This window comes from Macaca mulatta, chromosome 5, assembly GCF_049350105.2.
Source record: "Macaca mulatta isolate MMU2019108-1 chromosome 5, T2T-MMU8v2.0, whole genome shotgun sequence".
NCBI lineage: Eukaryota > Metazoa > Chordata > Mammalia > Primates > Cercopithecidae > Macaca > Macaca mulatta.
Window position 1 is genome coordinate 24,570,709 of NC_133410.1, and position 14,943 is coordinate 24,585,651.

Genomic DNA, 14,943 nt, shown 5'->3' on the forward strand with positions numbered 1-14,943 from the left:
GATATCCACCTCAAAGCACTGTGATGAGGATTGAGACAAAATACAAGTTCAAGTCTTTGGTGACCTTCAGTAAGATTTTACAATGTTCTTTGCATACAGCTTGCACATTTCTTCAATTATTCATATCCTTGGCATGCTATTTTTGTTGTTGTTGATGCTGTTGTTGAAAAAGAAAATTCTGAAAGTGTTCAGACAGGAAAGGCAAATTTCATTTTTTTCTTTTTGAGATGGAGTCTCACTCTGTTGCCCAGGCTGGAGTGCAGTGGTGCAATCTCAGCTTATTGCAACCTCCGCCTCCCAGGTTTAAATGATTCTCCTGCCTCAGCCTCCTGAGTAGCTGGGACTACAGGCTGGTGCCACCACGTCTGGCTAATTTTTTGTATTATTAATAGAGATAGGGTTTCACTATGTTGGCCAGGCTGATCTTGAACTCCTGACCTCAAGTGATCTGCCCGCCTTGGGCTCCCAAAGTGCTGGGATTACAGGTATGAGCCACCATGCCTGGCCTCATAGATCTATTTTTTAATCCCTCCAGCTCTAGAAAATCATATGGGGAAAAGAATTAATATATACTATACACAGACATTCATTCTTAGTGCTGCACTGCAACATAACCTATCTGTGTTGCAGTATCTAACATCTCACACTCTATGTTTATTCATGACTTTGGTTAATACCTATGTCATTTTGGTCTACTAAGATTCAATTAATATCAATAAAAATAAAATAATAATAGTAAAGTCATAATATTTTATGCTTATATCATTTGTTTCCTGAGAGGTCACAAAACTATAATAATATTATTTTATGACTCATCTTTGCTAACCTGCCTGTTATTCCCTTGAATGGACGTACACATTTATACTAAAATATCATTCCTTGGCTGGGAGCGGTGGCTCACACCTGTACTCCCAGCACTTTGGCAGACTGAGGTGGGTGGATCACTTGAGGTCAGGAATTCAAGACCTGCCTGGCCAACGTGGTAAAACCCTGACGCTACAAAAAATACAAAAATTAGCCGGGGTTGTTGGAGCATGCCTGTAGTCCCAGGTACTCCGGAGACTGAGGCAGGTGAATTGCTCAAACTCAGGAGGTGGAGACTGCAGTCAGTGAGCCGAGACTGCACCACTGCACTCCAGCTTGGGCGACAGAGTGAGACTGTCTCAAAATAAAACAAATTAAAAATAAAATAAAATAAAATAAAATATCATTTCCTGTGCATGTGAAATTCAAATTTAACTGGGGCCAGGTGTGGAGGCTCATGCCTATAATCCCAGCACTTTGGAAGGCCAAGACAGAAGAATCACTTGAAGCCAGGAGTTACAGATACCAGGTTGGGCAACATAGCAAATCCCTATTCTTTAAAAAAAAAAAAAAAAAAAATTAAACTAAATAGTAAAACTAGGCCGGGTGCGGTGGCTCACTCCTGTAATCCCAGGCAGAGGCAGGCAGGTCAGTTGAGCTCAAGAGTTCAAGACCAGCCTGGGCTATATGATGAAACCTCATCTCTACAAAAAACTTTAAAAAATTAGCCAGGCATGGTGGCACCGCCTGTAGTCCCAGCTACTCAGGAGGCTGAGGTGGGAGGATCACTTGAGCCTGGGAGATCAAGGCTGCAGTGAGCGGTGATTGCGCCAACTTGGGTGACAGAGTGAGACCTTATCTCAAAAAAAAAGTAAAAAAATAAAAATAAAAAAATAAAAACAAAAATAACTAGGAGCCCTTAACTGGCCCCTGGTTCCCAGTCCAAGCCCTCCCTGCATCTGGGGTCTAAGTGTGATTCAGCAGGCTGAGGATACTGCCCATGTCCTGAAGGCTGAGCTGTCATATTTCTGTCATCCTTACCCCCTTATCCCACCCCTAGAGATTCCATATGGCATGGCAGGAACAGTTTCTGGGGCACAGTCTTGAGTTCAAATCCCACCCCTTCTTTTAAATGGCATCACGACTTGTGGCGAGTTGCTCAAGCCCTTCGCACTTCCGTTTCCTCATTTGTAACACAGGGCAAAAACTAGAGACCCAAACTCACGAGGTTGTCGTGAGATTTGCATGAGAGGATGCGTGAAAAGCACTTCGCAGAGCCAAAATATGAGCCTGAAGCTCGTGTCTGCAGAGGTTAAGGCAAGAAAATTACTGCTGGGGCTGCCTTCAGTGTCGCTGGAAGAAGTGAAAACCATCACAAAGCTTGGGTTGGGGGACAGTAAACCAGAGAGACCGGGAATTCTAGTTTTTGGTAGCAGGAGGTTTGAAGCCCTTTAAAAGAAAGTTACTTCTGGTTGTTGTTGTTGTGTGTGGTTTTTTTTTTTTTTTTTTTTTTGGTCAATGTTTTCCTTGCGAATGAAACTGACTCTGTGAAGGTGATGTCAGATGAGAGATTGAACGATTCCGCCTGGGCAGCTACAAGGTAGAGGCGGCGTTCTGTGAACACTCAGAAGCTCTTCCTGATTTACTCCTCAGCCCGAGTAGAAGTCTGAGCTGACTGAGATATCCACATGCTTTCCTTCCGGGCAAAACAAAACCTTTCACCATGCCTTTTCTACATCTCCCAGGGCCTCCACAACTCCCGTGATCCAAGACCTGCTCGAAATGCCAAAGTTACCTATTGTTAAACATTTTCAAAGCAGGGGAGGCAGTCCTGCCAACTCTGTCCCACTGTCTCCAAGCGCTAAGGCCAACAGCCCAAGGTTCCTTGCCAATTTCCTGGAGAAGGGGGGTGTTACAGTTAAGTGGGGTGGGATCTTAAAGGGCCAGAGCCAATATTAGGGCTTCAGGCTGCCAGGTCTTCTGTCATTAGTGGGGACAGGTGGTGTCTCCTCCCTTGGTTCCTCACCCAAGCAGTTATTGTCTGCCTGTCTGATAGATGCGGTCTGGGAGGAGCTTCTGCCGGCTCACCTCTAGATAACGGTGTGGAAAACACAGCCTTTGCTTCTTCCTGGGGACACAGTCTTGACCCTTGAGCTGGAACTAACTTCCTTCCTTCCTTCCTTCCTTCCTTCCTTCCTTCCTTCCTTCCTCTTATTAATTTATCATTTATTTATTCATTTGAGATAGCATCTTGCTCTGTTGTCCAGGTTGAAGTGCCATGGTGTGATCTCAGCTCACTGTAACCTCCGCTTCCCAGGTTGAATTGATTCTCCTGCCTCAGCCTCCCGAGTAGTGGGGACTATAGGTGTGTGCCACCATGCTGTGCTAATTTTTGTATTTTTTTGTAGAGACAGGGTTTCACAATATTGGCCAGGCTAGTCTCTCGAACTCCTGGCCTCAAGTGATCCACCCGTTCACCCATCTCGGCCTCCCAAAGTGCTGGGATTATAGGTGTGAGCCACCACGCGTGGTCTCTCTCTCTCTTTCTTTCTTTCTATAATTTCTCTAGAAGAAATTCAGTTGACTTCTTTCTTGCCTGCTGGACCACAGAGAGGTGGACATTTGTAAGGGAGGAGAGGAGGGAAGACAGCCAGTAAAAGCAGGCACTGGCTGGGCAGGGTGGCTGCTCACACCTGTAATCCCAGTATTTTGGGAGGCCAAGGTGGGAGGATCACTTGAGCCCAGGAATTGAGGCTGCAGTGAACTATCATGGCACCACTGCACCCCAGCCTGGGTAACAGAGAGAGACCCTATCTCTAAAATAAATAAATAAATAAATAAGTAAATAATACGTAAATAAAAGCAGGCACTATTTTGGCTGTTTTGGATCTAGAGCAGTATTTTCCAGTGTTTCGGCATTTGCATTCCACCTTTGTAATTTTTGCTGAATCTCTTTATTTTATTTTAATTTTTTCTTTTTTGAGACAGAGTCTTGCTCTGTCACCCAGGCTGGAGCACAGTTGCATGATCTCAGCTCACTGCAACCTTGGTCTCCCAGGTTCAAGCGATTCTCATGCCTCGGCCTCCCAAGTAGCTGGAATTACAGGTATGCCCACCACACCTGGCTAATTTTTTGTATTTTTAGCAGAGATGGGGTTTTGCCACGTTGGCCAGGCTGGTCTTGAACTCCTGACCAACCTCAGGTGATCCGCCCACCTTGGCCTCCCAAAATGCTGTGATTACAGGCACGAGCCACCATGCCTGGCCTGCATTTATTTATTTATTTATTTATTTTGAGACGGAGTCTCGCTCTGTCGCCCAGGCTGGAGTGCAGTGGCCGGATCTCAGCTCACTGCAAGCTCCGCCTCCAGGGTTTACGCCATTCTCCTGCCTCAGCCTCCCGAGTAGCTGGGACTACAGGTGCCCGCCACCTCGCCCGGCTAGTTTTTTGTATTTTTTAGTAGAGACGGGGTTTCACCGTGTTCGCCAGGATGGTCTTGATCTCCTGACCTCATGATCCGCCCGTCTCAGCCTCCCAAAGTGCTGGGATTACAGGCTTGAGCCACTGTGCCTGGCCCGCCTGCATTTATTTTTATAAATGCACATCTCTGGACCTAAAAATGCTTATCCATGTGACCTTTGAAACCATCTCAAATAATAGCTGAAACTTATTCAGTGTTTTGGGCCCTGAACTATTTCCAAGCCCTTCATGGTAAGAATTTATTTATTCCTCACTGAGAGGAGGGGAGGGGGAGGAGAATAATACTACTGACTTCAACTACTGCTATGTGAGGATTCTCTGGCTGGTATATGTAAAGTGCTCAGAACCGTGTCTGATTGGAAGAAGATACATGCAAGCATTTGCTGTTAGTATTATCTTTGCCATTTTACAGATGGCAAAATGCAGGCAAGTGTAGGGATACTGACTTGCTTAAGGGCCCAAGATGGTGGAACCAAATTCAGACACTGAGTCCGGAGCCTAGACACTAATCCCTGGTGTTTTTCACCTTCCACACTCTTGGAAACACTTCAACTCACCTAGAAGAAGTGCTGGCTGTTTGTCACCTGGATGCAAAGGTGTGGGGTGTGGTGCCTGCTTCTCTGACCAGTAAAGTTGGTGTGCAGTTTAGGACTGGAGGAAGGAGGAGTCCCATGTCTACTCAGAAATGTCAGGAACTCACCTGCTAAGCTGCCCCATCCAGGGAGAATGCTAAAACTTTATTCATTCCGAACAGAATCTTCAGAGGAAGGAGATGCTGTCTGTCTTCACTGTTCCTGCAATGCAGAACCAAGCGTTCCGGCTTTGAACAAAGGCAATGACTATAAGTTACTGGCTTGAGTATTCTACATGCCTAGCCCTGGGGGAGAGGCGGTGGACTTGAATCCAGCCTGTTCTATAAGTGTGCAATGCCTAATGGTCCAAAAGATGTTGCAGATGAAGTTTTTGATCTTTCTGAGAGTAATCTGTTTTTCACCACCCCAGAGGCCCTCATTTGCATACCAACATATTGATTTGGTAAATAAAACTGTTCCATTTCTTCCATACAGCAGATCCCTAAAGGGTCTTAACCTGACCAATGGAGTCCAGTTGAACTTACGATAGGGACCTGAAAGTGCCTCCTGGCTGCTTCAGAGAGTTGAGATTTAATCTACTAATTTAGACTTCCAAACAGCCCCAGACAATGAACAGCTTATGCTGTGTGCATTTTTCAAACATTCAGAAAATGCTTTTGCTGTTAAAAACTTCTATCTTCTTTCCTCTGCCTTTTAAGGAGAGTACCGATTGTAAGGCTTCATTTAGAATAACTTTTTTGGGTTTTTTTGTTTCTGTTTTTTCCTTAACCAACGGAATCTCACTCTGTTACCCGGGATGGAGTGCAGTGGCACAATCACAGCTCATAAAGCCTTAGACTTCTTGGGCTGAAGTGATCCCGGCCTCCTGAGTAGCTAGAACCATGCCTGGCTAATTTCTTAATTTTTTTAGAGACGGGGTCTCACTATGTTTCCCGGTCTGGTCTCCAACTCCTAGCCTCAAGCAGTGCTCCCACCTTGATCTCCCAAAGTTCTGGGATTACAGGTGTGAACCACTGTACCCGGCCTAGAACAAGTTTCTAATACAGACTCATCTCAACCTGTTGAGAAACAGTTGTTGTTGTTGTTGTTGTGTGTGTGTGTGTGTGTGTATATGTTTAAGTCGGGTTTACTGAGGTATAATTTGCCACAGTAAAATTTGCATTTCTTAAGTCTACACATCTAAAGTTTTAACAAATGTAAGCTGTACCACCATCACTACAATTATGATAGATAATAGATAGATAATATTTCATCATTCTCCCTAAAGTTCCCTCACGCCTCTTTGTAGTCAATCTCTTCACCATCCCAATCCTTGGCAGCCACTGTCCTGGTGTTTGCCTCTGTAGCTGTATCTTTTTTTTTTGGCAGAGTCTCAGTCTGTCGCCCAGGCTGGATGAAGTGGCATGATCTTGGCTCACTGCAGCCTCCACCTCGCGGGTTCAAGCGATTCTCCTGCCTCAGCCTCCCGAGTAGCTGGGATTACAGGCATGCGCCACCACGCTCAGCTAATTTTGTATTTTTAGTAGAGACAAGGTTTCGCCATGTTGGCCAGGCTGGTCTAGAACTCCTGACTTCAAGCGATCCACTTGCCTCAGCCTCCCAAAGTGCTGGGATTACAGGCGTTAGCCACTGTGCCTGTCCTATAGCTGTGTCTTTTTTACAGTAGGTATTTTTACTTTAAATGGCAAGGCGGCTAATTTTTTTTTTTAATCACATGTTCGCCACTAAAAATGTCTGGAAAGACCAAATAAAATAAAATAAATAAAAATGTCTGGAAAGAAGCTGCTATTTTTAAATGATTTATGCCCCACACTCCTTATTGCAAAAAGGATATAAGGCAGGCCAGGTGCTGTGACTCACACCTATAATCCCAGCACTTTGGAAGGCCGAGATGAGTGGATCACTTGAGGCCAGGAGTTCAAGACCAGCCTGGCCAACATGGGGAAACCCCATCTCTAATAAAAAAAATTCAAAAATTAGCCAGGTATGGTGGTGTGTGCCTGTGATCCCAGCTACTCAGGAGGCTGAGGTGGGAGAATCACTAGAACTAGTGGCAGAAGTTGTAGTGAGCAGAGATTATGCCATTGCACTCCAGCCTGGGTGACAGAGTGAAACTCCATCTCAAAAAGAAAAAAAAAAAAAAGGATATAAGGCAGCAATAAGGTCACACAGTGAGAAAAACCACTGCAAGGAAGTCTAGACAGAGTGAAGACTGGTTGAAGGATTCCTTCTCCCCAACTTTAAAAGAAAAATGGCATATGCCTTTGGTCCCAGCTACTCAGGAGGCTGAGGCAGGAGGATGGCTTGAGCTCAGGAGTTTGAGGCTGCAGTGAGTTACGAATAGTGCCACTGCACTTCAGCCACAGGCAACAAAGACAGATCCTGTCTCAAAAAATTTAAATGAGAAGTTTACATCTTCAAATACATTGCAAGAATAGGACAATGAATGCTTTTACACTCTTCTCCTAAATTTACCAACTGTTAACATTTTTGCCACATTTCTTCTCTCTCTCTCTTTGTACATGTATACACTCTTGTTTATTTATGTTTGTTTGGTTTTGCTGAACCTTTTGAGAATAACCTGCAGAAATCTTAAACTATCTCCCTAAACTCTTCAGCACGCATCTCCTAACAACAGAGGCATTCTCCCTCAGAAACACGATAAATTGTTACTCAGTAAATTTGGTAATCATTAGATGCTATTATTTAACATATAGTGGCACTTTGGGAAGCCGAGGCGGGCGGATCACTTGAGGCCAGGAGATGAAGACCAGCCTGGCCAACATGGCGAAATGCTGTCTCTATTAAAAAGACAAAATTTAGCCGGGCATGGTGGTGAGCACCTGTAATTCCAGCTACTTGGGAGGCTGAGGCTTGAGATCACTTACACTTGGGAGGTGGTGGCTGCACTGAGCTGAGATCATGCCTCTGCACTCCAGCCTGGAGACAGAGCGAGACTCTGTCTCAAAAAACAAATAAATAAATAAAAATAACGTATAGTCCATAATCACTTTTCTCCAGTTGTTCCAATGATGTCTTTTATAGCTGTTTAGGTTTTTCAAGAAAAATGTTAATTCAGCATATCCAATGAAGGATCAGGCATTGTATTTTGTTGTGTGATTTATGTCATTTTAGCTTCCTTTATTATTGAACAGCTCTCCCAGCCTATCTTATCTATCTATCTATCTATCTATCTATCTATCTATCTATCTATCTATCTATCTATCTATCTATATCTTTTATGACATTAACATTTTTGAAGAGTTCAGGCCAGTTGTTTTTCACAGTGTTCCTTAGTTTGGATTTGCCTAACTGTGTGCCCGTGGTTTAGACTCAGCCAAGGGAACCACGGGTGAGAGGTTGTGTCCTTTTCAGTGTTTGGGAGAGGCACCTGCAAGACATTTCTGAAAAGTTCCTTTTGCAAAAGAAAAGCAAGCCCCAAGTTCTTCCTGCAAGAAGAGCATTTAGCTTTGAATGCCTCCTCAGTTGCTACTGTGTGCAAATCTCTTTAGCAAGGCATTTTCAGGAGGGACTGATTAAGAATTATGGTTTAGATTTTAGTTAAATGCTGTCACTTAGCTTTAAAACATATGTTCCCATATTCCCTGCATCAATGATGATTTCTATTTTATTACTCTTTGAATCATGTCTCCCTCTTTGGGAATATATCTCTTCGGTTATTATGTAACATGGTGGAAAAGTAGGATCAGACTTACAAAATGTGAGTCACACGCCCATTTTTCCTACGCCTACTTGAGTCTTTTCCCTGGTGTGCACACGGCTGACTCCCTTACAGTCTCCAGATCTAAATGTTCCCTCTCCAAGTGGCCAATCCCAACTTCCCTCCTGAAAACATCAACTACCACTCCCTACCTGTATCCTCAATCCCTTTCATCCCCCATATTCTAAAAAATAGAGACAGGGGACTGGGCGTGGTGGCTTACACCTATAATCCTAGCACTTTGGGAGGCCGAGGTGGGTGGATCACCTGAGGTCAGGAGTTCAAGACCCAGCCTTACCAACATGCCGAAATCCTATCTCTACTAAAAATACAAAAATTAGCTGGGCGTGGTGGTGCATGCCTGTAATCCCAGCTACTCAGGAGGCTGAAGCAGGAGAATCACTTGAACTCGAGGGGCAGAGGTTGCAGTGAGCCATGATCACACCACTTTACTCCAGCCTGGGCTATAGGTGAGACTCTTTCTCAAAAAAAAAAAAAAAAAAAAGGTAGAGACGGAATCTTGCTACTTGCCCAGGCTTGTCTTGAACTCTTGGCCTCCAACAATTCTCCCACCTCAGCCTTTCTAGTAGTTGCTGGGACAACAGGCATGCGCCACCATGCCTGGCTTCATTCCACCTATTTTTTCTCTCTCTCCTTTTCAATTCTTATCTCTTGTTATCTCCAATATCCAATATAACTTACTTATTTGTGTATTTATTATCGCTGGTCTCTTCCTGACAGCACATGGGCCCCATGGGGCAGGGATTTCTGTCTGTGGTGTCCACTGCTATAGTCCCCGCACTGAGAACCGTGCCTGACACATCATACTATCCTATGCATATTTACTGAGTGAACGAAGGAACAGGTGAATGGCTCTTTGTCCAGTGAGCAAATTATTTCATGGTTAGAATGCGAGAATTGTGAAAGTTATTGATCTCATATTAGTTAAGAGTATACAAGAGCTTGGGTTGGGTTCAAATTGTTGTTTGAACGTGGCTCATCTTTTACAGGAGACTATTCCAGAATCTCAAGATTAGGTGGCAGTGAAGTATGGTACTAAGAGGCCCAAGAACCCTGGCCTGGTGTCCTGACTCCATGTGTCATAATGGTGGAACCTTGACACTCCAGGCTCTGTCAAACTGGGGTTCTCTCCCCGTGGGGCCACACCTTCCTTTAATTCGTTTCATTTCAAGGAGATGGCCCCAAAGGATAGAGAAAGGGTTTCCCGCCAGGTGTGGTGGCTCGCCCCTGTAATCCTAGCACTTTGGGAAGCTGAGGTGGGCGGATCAGTTGAGGTGAGGAGTTCGAGACCAGCCTGGCCAACATGGTGAAACCCTGTCTCTACAAAAATACAAAAATTAGCCAGGAGTGGTGGCTGCACCTGTAATCCAAGCTACTCAGAAGGCTGAGCCAGGAGAATCGCTTGAACCCAGGAGCTGGAGGCTGCAGTAAGCCGAGATCATGCCACTTCACTCCAGCCTAGGTGACAGAGCAAGACACTGTCTCAAAAAAAAACAAAAAGAAAAGAAAAGGGATTTCCCTTGTCTTTTATTCCTTCTCATATGCAAATAGCAGTTTTGCTGCTTTCATCCTTCCTATTGAGGCACCTTCCACCTGCCACTACTCTCAATGTCTGAGATGAAGACAGAATGGGGCCTGGCCCTCCTGCCAAGACCCAATGGGTTACTGCTCTGACAGGGCATAGGTCCCAACTCCTTTTATTACCATCATGGAGCAGAAATTGTGGTGCCTGGGGCCATGCAGTCACAACTCTTATGTCATTGGGACCTCAAGGACAAAGGATTTCTTGTTCTTTAATAGAAACAAACTAATCAAAGCACAGTGATTTCTAAACAAAGAAAGAACCCTGATACCAAATGCAAATCAAGGAGACTGATTTCTAAACAAAGAGAGAGTCGTAATGCAGTGTGTGCCGGCAAGAAAAGACAATGGAAGCCACAGGCTGTTACTCACATATGCTCCCTGGAGAAGCCAGTCTCGGTGGGTGTGGTCCTGGGAACCTAGGGCCATTGAAGGATTTTCCTGAGAGCTGTCCCTTCCCCTTGGGCAAATTCCTCAACCTCTCCAGCTGAGGGATTTTTTTCCATCTGTATTTGAGGATAATAATATTTATCTTTCATGGTTCTTGGTAATGAATAGAGGTAATATATGCAAAATGTTGGACAGAGAGTAGGTATTTAATATTAATAATAGTGATAATAATATAGTAGCTACCATTTATTGAGCAGCTATTCTGGGCATGCTTATAGCAACCTTATAACCTCATTCCATGGGCACTTTTTTCTTTCTTTTTTTTTTTTTTGAGACACTCTGGCTCTATCACCCAGGCTAGAGTGCAGTGGCATGATTTCGGCTCACTGTAGCCTCTGCCTCCCAGGTTCAAGTGATTCTCCTGCCTCAGCCTCCCGAGTAGCTGGGATTACAGGTGCCCACCACCACACCTGGCTAAATTTTGTATTTTTACTAGAGATGGGGTTTTGCCATGTTGGCCAGGCTGGTCTTAAACTCCTGACCTCAAGTGATCCTCCCGCCTGGGCCTCCCAAAGTGCTGGGATTACAGGTGGAGGCACCGTGCCTGGCTAGCACTGTTGTTAGTTCTATTTTACAAACTCAAAAATGGAGTGTTAAAGGAATATGTTTCTGCAAAGAATGGGTGGCAGGAAAAAAAAAGATAAAATAAAAATAAAGGAATATATTTCTACCTAAGCCACAGAGAGAGAGAGTAGGAAGGATTCAGGCGAAAGGTTGGCTGCCTGACTCAAGAACCCAGTTCTTAAATTCTTTTTCTTTTTTTAATTTATTTTTTGAGACAGAGTCTTGCTCTGTTGCCCAGGCTGGAGTGCAGTGGCGTGATCTCGGCTCACTGCAACCTCCACCTTCCAGGTTCAAGCGATTCTCTTGCCTCAGCCTCCCAAGTAGCTGGGACTACAGGCGTGCGCCACCATGCCAGGCTAATTTTGTATTTTTAGTAGTAAAAGGATTTCACTATGTTAGCTAGACTGGTCTTGAACTTCTGACCTCAGGGATCCACCTGCCTCAGCCTCCCAAGTGCTGGGATTACAGGTATGAGCCACCACGCCTGGCCTTAAATTCTTAATTGCTTCGTTTGATGTCTTTTCAAGTAAGTGAAATATACACATATTTTTCATATAAAAGTATATATAAAATATGTATTTTAATAAAATACATATTTTTTAAGTTAAGTGAAAAAATATATATATTACAATTTTCCAAGTAAGTGAAATATATACAGTCATGTCAACAATGGACTGCGTATATGATTGTGGTCCCATAAGATTATAATACTGTATTTTCACAGTACCTTTTCTACGTTTAGATACACAAATACTTCCCATTGTGTTACAGCTGCCTTTGTTTAGATACATAAATACTTCTGATTGTGTTACAGTTGCCTACAGTATTCAGTACAGTCACAAGTTGTACAGGTTTGTAGCTGTACCATATATCCTAGGTGTGTAGCAGGCTACGCCATCTAGGTTTGTGAAAGTATACTCTAGGATGATCACACAATGACGAAATTGCCTAATGATGTGTTTCTCTCTCTCTCTTTTTTTTTTTTTGAGACAGAGTCTCACTCTGTCACCTGGGCTGGAGTGCAATGGCGCGATCTTGGCTCACTGTAACCTCCGCCTCCCGGGTTCAAGCGATTCTACTGCCTCAGTCTCCTGAATAGCTGGGATTACAGGCATGCGCCATCACACCCTGCTAATTTTTGTATTTTTAGTAGAGACGGGGTTTCACCATATTGGCCAGGCTGGTCTCAAACTCCTGACCTCATGATTCACCTGCCTCAGCCTCCGAAAGTGCTGGGATTGCAGGCGTTAGCCACTGTGCCTGGCCTCAAGCGACTGTCTTGCCTCAGCCTCTTTTAGTCGCTGGAACTACAGGCACATGCCACCATGATTTTGCCATGTTGTCCAGGCTGGTCTCGAACTCGTGACCTCAAGTGATCTGCTCGCCTCGGCCTCCCAAGGTGCTGGGATTACAAGCATGAGCCACTGCACCTGGCCTGAGTACTCTATTTAAAACGCACTCCTCTCCTGTTACTCCCAGTGTTTGTTTACCTTCATAGCAATTAGCCTCACCTGAGATATATTCTACTCATGACTCCTCTGATGTAAGCTCTATGAGGCAGGGGCTGTATTTGGGCCTTTGCTTGTTCGCAGTGCCTGGCATGGAGTTATCTCTCAGCAAATATTTGTTGAATGTCCGGACGTGGTGGCGCATGCCTGTAATTCTAGCACTTTGGGAGGCTGAGGTGGGAGGATCCCTTGAGCCCAGTCGGTTGAGGCTGCAGTGAGCCATGAGGGCGCCACTAAACTCCAGCCTGAGAGACAGAGCAGGAACTTGTCTGAAAAAAATTGTTTTTATTGTTGTTGAATGAGTGCTTGGAGAGCCAAAGGAGCTGATTTAACCTTTCAAAGGCATTAGATCAAACAGGCAGGGCCAGTTTTTCAGATTTGAGAGGGTGCCCAGGAGCTCTTCCCTCTTTCCAGCCCGTCAGTTCAGCTTTCTGGAACAAGAAGGCAACACTGCATTTGGATAATCACAGCTTTTTCTCAAAGGCTTTTGACCCTGCAGTTGGTTTTTTGTTTGTTTGTTTGTTTGTTTGTTTTGAAACGGGCGTTTGGCTCTTATCACCCAGGCTGGAGTACAAGGGCGTGATGTCAGCTCACTGCAACCTTGGCTTCCCAGGTTCAAACAATTCTTTTGCTTCAGCCTCCCCAGTAGCTTGGATTACAGGTGTGTGTCACCACACCTGGTTAATTTTTGTATTTTTAGTAAGACAGGGTTTCACTATGTTGGCCAGGCTGGTCTTGACTCCTGACCTCAGGTGATCCGCCTGCCTCAGCCTCCCAAAGTGCTGGGATTACAGGTGTGAGCCACTTTGCCCAGCCAAACATCTTTGATCTCTGATAGTCTACCAGACCATTCTGACTAGCTGCCCGCCTAGTAATTAGTTATTTCCTCCCTTCCATGATTGTCTCCCCCCGTTACCAATTAATAGCATATTTATTAATTTCCTGTTATGAATATGACACTATGTTAATAATGTGGGTGCTTTATTAAAATGCAAAGTGACTCTTCCTCCTCAAGTAGGGTAGAGGCAGTATCGTTTAGTGATCAAGGCAGAGAAGGATACGGATGACAGAACGTCTGGGTTCAAACCCTCTTTTTGTTTTTGTTTTGTTTTGTTTTGTTTTGTTTGAGACAGGCTCTTGCTCTGTCACCCAGCCTGGAGTGCAGTGGCACTAACACAGCCTGGGCTCAAGCAGTCTCCGGCCTTGGTCTCCCAAGGTGTTGGGATTACAGGTGTGAGCCAATAAACCTGGCTCAAACCCTCTTTTTACTACTTACTAGCCATGTGACTTGTGCAAGTCACCTAAACTCCCTAAGCCTCAGTTTTTTGTTGTTGTTGTTTTTGTTTTTTTAGATGGAATCTTGCTCTGTTGCCCAAGTTGGAGTGCAGTGGCACGATCTCGGCTCACAGCAACCTCTGCCTCCCAGGTTCAAGTGATTCTCCTGTCTCAGCCTCCCAAGCAGCTGGGATTACAGGTGCATGCTGGCACGCCCGGCTAATTTTTCATATTTTAGTAGAGATGGGGCCCAGCCTCAGTTTTTAATCTCAGAAATGGAGATGACAACAGTACCTACTGCCAGTGAACCACGAGTTTGTTACAGTAAGCTCCCAGAGCCTTGCTCGGCACAATGCTACCACTAGATGACCTTTCATGGCTAGCATAGAATCGTATTGTGTGCTGGGCGCAGTGGCTCATGCCTGTAACCCCACCACTTTGGGAGACTGAGACGGGTGGGTCACATGAGGTCAGCAGTTTCAGACCAGCCTGACCAACAAGGTGAAACCCCGTCTCTACTAAAAGTACAAAAATTAACCGGGCGTGGTGGCGCATGCCTGTAATCCCAGTGACTCAGGAGGCTGAGGCAGGAGTATCACTTGAACCTGAGAAGAGGAGGTTGCAGTGAGCTGAGATCACACCATTGCACTCCAGCCTGGGCAACAGGGGTGAAGTTCTGTCTCAGAAAAATAAAAAATACAAAAGAATCATATTGTGAAGAGTGTCGATGCATCGATAAAAACTGAAATAACAGTACGTGGACTGGATGGCTCAGTGCAGTGTTTATACACACAGTGGACACAGGGGGACATCCTGGTATAACGGAAGCAGCATGTGCTTGGGAACCATGCTGGCCTGCATAGGAGTGCCCACTCTAGCTTTTGCCAGCTGTGACATCTTGAGACCTCCCTCATCCACAGTTTCCTTGTTTGCATAACATGGACT

General features: G+C 44.9%; 1 long non-coding RNA gene across 1 annotated transcript in view; it reads right to left on the bottom strand.

Moving 5' to 3' along the window:
• LOC144341133 (uncharacterized) overlaps positions 1–14,943 on the bottom strand; it is a 35,677-nt gene that overhangs the window by 17,326 nt on the left and 3,408 nt on the right. The window contains exon 2 of the long non-coding RNA XR_013417799.1: positions 4,986–5,079. This is a non-coding gene — a long non-coding RNA (uncharacterized LOC144341133). The remainder of the gene's footprint in view (positions 1–4,985; positions 5,080–14,943) is intronic.